The sequence below is a fragment of the Rhinopithecus bieti genome, unplaced genomic scaffold, assembly GCF_001698545.2.
Source record: "Rhinopithecus bieti isolate Rb0 unplaced genomic scaffold, ASM169854v2 scaffold_16559, whole genome shotgun sequence".
NCBI classification, from domain to species: Eukaryota; Metazoa; Chordata; class Mammalia; order Primates; family Cercopithecidae; genus Rhinopithecus; species Rhinopithecus bieti.
The window spans coordinates 805942-812340 of record NW_016808724.1 but is presented as its reverse complement, the minus strand read 5'-3'; positions in this window follow the sequence as shown (position 1 = coordinate 812340).

Genomic DNA, 6399 nt, shown 5'->3' with positions numbered 1-6399 from the left:
AAAAAAAAAAAAAAAAAAAAAAATGTTTCACACTCTGCACAAAAGAAGAAAAATGGAAATGATCCCCGAGGGTCCACAGAGTATGTATTTTAAGTTAGGCTGTATTAAAAACATCCTCCTGTGTGTAATGAATGTTGGTCCCGTGATTTTTGCACAGCATTGCAAGTGGCTTTCTAGAGACAGGGTATCCCTCTGTCATCCAGGCGGGAGTTCTGTGGCATGATTATAGCTAACTGCAGTCTTGACCTCCTGGGCACAAGTGATCTTCCCACCTCAGCCTCTCTAGTAGTTGGTGTATGCCACCACACCCATCGAATTTTTACTTTTTTTTGTAGAGAAGGAGGCCTTGCAGTGTTGCCCAGGCTGGTCTTGGATTCCTGGCCTTAAGGATCCTCCTGCCCTGACCTCCTCAAGTGCTGGGATTAAAGGAGTGAGTCACTTTTCCTAGCTGTATTTGGCCATTTATTTGACCTCACCATATTTTAGTTTTCTCATCACTAAGAGTGGGGCTAATGCAATATTAACTTGATAGGGTTTAGGAGGATTAAATGAACTGATGACTGTAAAGTGATAAGAATGGTGCATGTAGTAAATGCTGGATTAGTCTTGACTAGTTTTATCATGAAAAAATATAATTGAGGCCTACTTTGAGCCAATCCACAATGGAAGTTAGCAAGCCACTCTTCGATTTCTCCCAAAACTCTTTTACTTATTATTTCTGGTCTTCTTTTACTTTTTTGTATATCTCTTGCCACTTTCCAAAAAGTTTTTGACCCAACTTAACCACAAAAGGACAAGAGCAAAAAAGTCAATTAGAAAATAGAAATAGAAAATTAGAGGAAACAAATGTGATAACCATGCTTTGAATTGCTTTGAATTGACTTTTCTGTCAATAACCATGAGGATGAATGTAATTCTTCGGGCATCACATTTGACACTGAGCTTCCAGGGAGTCAAGTCAACAAAAACCCAAAACCACAAAGCCATGTTCGACCTCACTCGATCGTGCTATCAGGGTGGACATTGCATACTCATTTTTTGGTGAAGATGAATTTTCTCTGGCACTAACTTGTAAGAGATGTTCCGAGGTTAGATCTTATATTCAGGGGCTGGGGTTGTATAACATGTAACAGTTACAAATACAGAAATTTTCTTTTCTTTTTTTTTTTTTTTGAAACGGAGTCTTGCTCTGCGCCCAGGCTAGAGTGCAGTGGCCAGATCTCAGCTCACTGCAAGCTCCGCCTCCTGGGTTTACGCCATTCTCCTGTCTCACCCTCCCGAGTAGCTGGGAATACAGGTGCCCGCCACCTCGCCCGTCTAGTTTTTTGTATTTTTTTTTTTAGTAGAGATGGGGTTTCACCATGTTTGCCAGGATGGTCTCGATCTCCTGACCTCGTGATCCGCCCGTCTCGGCCTCCCAAAGTGCTGGGATTACAGGCTTGAGCCACCATGCCCGGCCACAGAAGTGTTTTTTAATGATTGTGTCTTGATTTGGTTTCTTTGAAATAAACCAGAAAAACTCACATGCGCAGCCTACACTCAGCACTGATTATCTCTTCTTGGTATTTATTTACTTATTTATTTAGAGATGGTCTCACTTCTGTCTATCAGGTTGGAGTGGCATAATCACAGCTCACTGCAGCCTCGACCTCCTGGGCTCAAGCGATCCTCCTACCTCAGCCTCCCAAGTAGCTGGGACTACAGGCATGTGCCACCACACCCAGCTAATTTTTTGTATTTTTAGTAGAGATGGTGTTTCACCATGTTGCCCAGGCTAGACTCTGACTCCTGTGCTCTAGCCATCGGCCTACCTCAGCCTCCCAAAATGTTGCAATTATGGGCGTGAGCCACTGTGCCAGGCCTTTTGCTGGTATTTGCATGTGATTTCCGTGGCCAGGTCTTCATGTCTGCATCACTCACTAAGCTACTGTGGTTTAGGGCTGAAGACATGTGGATTCATGTTGTGTGTCCTGCAGACAACAGCATTTTCTCAAGTTTCGTGTGCCTTCACATTTCATCTGAGTCTTTGCATGTAGATGCCCAGAAACCTGTTTTAACTGAAGGTAAGTGTTGTTCTGGTGGCTGTGGCAGTCTGTGGATGGAGCCGTCATAATGGTTCTCTCAGACCCATCGCCACTTCCCTCTTCTCTCTCTTGTCTTGCGCTTTGGGAAAAAGTGCTCGTTCGCTCAGCAAGCTTAGAGGCAGCATCTCCTCTCCACACATCCTCCCTGACCCACGAGATTGGGTTGGGCAGGTTTCTCTGTGCCCTGACTGTTAGGGTGACACCTCTCACCACCTTGTAATTCCCACTTTCCTTGTCTTTGATGTTTTGGAATAGCCACTCTGTGAGAAGGGTCTTGATCACCCTTGAACCCTGGCCCCTGGTCTCATCTAATGATCTGAATGGGTGAAGGTGCAGAAGAGGGGCTGACGCCTCCTCGAGGTACAGATTCCCCAGCCTGACCTGCGTCTCTGTCTCTTCTCTGGCCACGTTGCCCTCCCGGGGTGCTGGCTGTCTGCTCCCCACAGTCACTCTCTGTTCCCTGCCTGGGCTGTGCCCCAGCAAGACTCTGGCTTCACCCACACTTGGCAGTGCTTTTCATTCTGCCTTTTCCTCATGTCTTTTCTCTCAAACCTAGTTGGAATGCTGCTTCCCCGGCCCCAATGCCTGAGTGAGGTCATGCTCCCAGCCTCCAAATTCTTCGCTGGGGCTGGGTTCCAGCCTCCACCTCCCCCAGTCTGTCCACATGCTGTCCTCAGTGCAGCAGAGATGGCAGGAAGGGGTGGCCCAGGCCATCTCTATACCTGCTGCAGGGTTTTAGGCCATGTCACTGGATAAACAGTTGCATGACCTCGTAAATACACACAGTTGACGCCTCGGTACACCGCCGTCCCTTCTCCATGTTTCAGCCGCTGCTTCCGAGTTGTGGGTGCTGGAGAAAAGCACAGCAGCAGGTTCTTTACCTTTTTTCTTGGTCTTTAATATGAAACCTTTAGCTCTTTAAAAATAATTTCTGTTGTGTAACATTCTTCGTAATATTTTGACATTCTGAACAAACTTCCAAACATCTGTTTTCTGACTATCTTTACTATGTATAATTTAGAAATTTGCATAAACAATTGAGAGTTGTAGTTTCAACCTTTTGTTGTGGCCATTTTAGAATGTAACACTACTGGGTCTGAAACAAAATGTTCTAGGTTGTCGCTATAATTAGATTCAAAGTTTTATTTTTGTTGGTGAAACTTGAATTCCGTAGTTCTTTAAAGCAACCAAACAGTATTTCTCAGTCTTCAATTTTTCCTGCTACTTGCTTCTCTAATGATATTTTCTTAAGAGTCACAGCACTCAATTTAAAAAAAAACTCTTCTTTGCATGTAACTATCCCAGCAGTTTCACTTCTGGAAACTTTTCCTAAGGAAGTAATCATGAATTTACAGCAAGTTAGGTAAGTGGATGTCCCCTCCAGTTGTGTTTCGTAGTATAATACTGGAAAACAGCAGTAACAGGATTGGGTAAATTCATGGTGACACAGCAATGTTATAAAAAATACACATCCACAAAAAGATGGAAGTTAAGTACTTAAGTCTATAAGAAGGTGTTCATACCATATTAAGTAAAGAGAACGGATTATAAGACAGTGTGAATATGTTCATCCATTTCCCTAAAGCCACTGAGTTTGGAGCATAATGACCAGACTGGAAGGATACCGACTCCAGAATGAGGAACCCTAGAAGCCCGATCACATCTCCATCTCACTCAGCGCCAGGCCACCTGCCTATGGGGGTCCGCACCACCCCTCACAGCCCGCCGAGGCCAGCTAAGTTCATCCCGTCAACACTCTGCCCCCATCACCCAGGCCTCCTTGCTGGTGCCTGAACTTCAGTGATTGTCCTGGTTCAGGGCCTGTATGCCCTGCAGGAAGGATGGGGCGTATCTCTCCTTTCTCCAAGCCTTCCCACATGTGGGGCTTCTCAGAGAGGCCAGGCGAAAGTGGGTGCCATCCCTCTGGTGCTTCCGGCTCCCTTGCCTTCTCACGCCCCGTGCAACTTACTTATTTTTGATGTTTTCTGATCATATCTGGTGTCTGTTGAGTGCTTGCTGTGTGCCAGGCACTGCTGGGCGAGTTACTCACATTAACTCATGTGATTCTCATGCCAGCCCTGTGAGGTCAGTGCTGGCGTTGTCTGCAGGCTGCGGATGAGGAAACTGGGGTAGAGAGGTCAGATGGTGCATCGGATCCCGTGTGGGGTCACACAGAGCCTCAGGCCACATCGGCAGGGGGGCTCCAGAGCTGGGGACGCAGCTGCCACCATCCAGTGTCGCGGGCTGGGAGAGATCTGTGGGATAGAGGGCCGCCCACTGTGGTCATGGCAGTGTCCCCCATGCCTGACACCTTGCTGGGCATGAGCCCCTCATTTGCTGAATGAATGTGGATCAGAATGCCAGCTGCACACCTGCAGGTGCTGAGGTGGACAGTGGTTCTGATTTTCTGGGTTTTGTTTTTGTTTTTTGCTGTATCAGAATACTTTTGGCTGCATATAATAGAAAGTCCCACATAAAACAACTGAAACTGAGGATTTGTGAGTTCTTACCACAGAGCACCACAGCGACTCATCCTCAGCAACCGGGTTCCTGCTGCCTGCTCTGTGGCCTTCAGCATCCCGGCGTAGCCCCTGCTGGCTGCAGACACTGGCCCTAAAGGCATGATGCAGGGACGGTGCCCCTGTTGGTGACATCAGCCCTGCAGGCATGATGGGGGACACCTTTACAGTAAGGAAACCTTACTGTGAGTTCTCCAGAAGACCTCCCCTCACATCTCATCATGTCCAAGCCAGTGGCTGGGAAGGGCAGTGGGGCCCTTGCGCTGGGCCTGGGGTCGTCACACTCGCCCTCCTGGGCTGAGCTGTCCTGGTTCTCCGGGGGACGGGGAGAGCGACACGGGAAAGCCGGCCTGTCCTAGAGACCAGGAGGCTCTAGAGGGTGAGGGGCTGCCGGGCACTGCCCTGCCTCTGACTGCTTCTCTGAGTGTGTGCACTACCCACAGTGCATCATACTTCTGAGTCTTACGGTACTTCTTTATGTTTTCGTTCAATAAAAAGACTGCAAGATATCATAAAGGAGACAGGGAAGGAGAAACCTCCTCTGAAAACCATCGAGCCATAGTGACAAGTGCACCATGTACCATGCGCCGCGCCAGTCACGTGATGGGCTTCACCGCCAGGCCTTGCTTAGGCATCTTTGGTCCCGAGTTCCAGAAACGAGCTCTGACTGACGAAAAGCAAGGCGGAGAGACCGGGAGGACAGGCCATGTTCCAGCCTAGGGGAACGCGGAGGACACAGGCAGCCGGAGGGTGAGCTCTGAGGTGGGATGGGGTGCAGGGCAGAGGTGGGGGCTCTGCAGCAGTATGGGGAGGGGCTCCATGATGGGATGGGTAGGCTCTGTGGCAGGATCAGGTCAGGGGGCTCCAGGATGGGGCAGGGTGGGGGCCTCCGTGGTGGGACAGTGGGCTCCCTGGTGGGATGAGTGGGTCTGTGGTGGGATGAGTGGGTCTGTGGTGGGATGGTGGGGAGCTCTGTGGCAGGCTCTGTGGTGGAACGAACGTGTCTGTAGCGGGATGGACCGGCCTCTGTGGTGGGATGGGTGGGCTCTGGTGCTTTCTGTCTCTGCCTCGCTCCTCTAAGACTGAGGTCCACAGAGCCAGCTCAGCTCGGCTGCATGCTCCACGTAGCTGCAGGGGTGCGTGACCCCTGAGTGGGGACAGAGTGGTCCCCGTGGGCGTTGGTGGGTCAGCATATCCCATGCTGTGACCCGAGGAGGAAGCCCTTACTGGGCGTTTGTTTTCTCCCAGGAAAGCACTAGAGTCCAAACCATAGAGGAGCCGAGAGATAGAATATCTCGTATCATTTACCACTCACTTTAGCTTTTTAAAAAGTGCTTACATATATCGGGTGACATCCAGCCCCGCAGTGCTGTGAATTTGCGAATAGCCTCACCGAGGAGTGCGTGGCGGCGCACAGGTGTTCGGCACTGCCCATCAGCACCTGCCTGTTCCTCAGAGCCCTCCTCTGTGGTGGGCTGGGACATGCTCAGAAAGCAGCCAGTGGCTTCCCAGTGGATAAGGACAGACGAAACCCCGGGGTTACTGCTTTGTCGTGTGGCATGGAGACCTGTCCTTGGCTGCCAGTCTTTGCTTTCTCACAACTTTTACTGTATTTGTTATAGCTCTTGAGATTCTTCTCACCTACAATTTATTTTTCTCTCTCTGTATCTGATGGTATCATGGGAGGCGAGTTAGGCTACTTTTGTACATTTTCTTTTCTTTTTTCTTTATTTGAGACAGGGCCTTGCTTGTTGCCCAGGCTGGGATGCAGTGGCATCATCATAGCTCACTGCAGC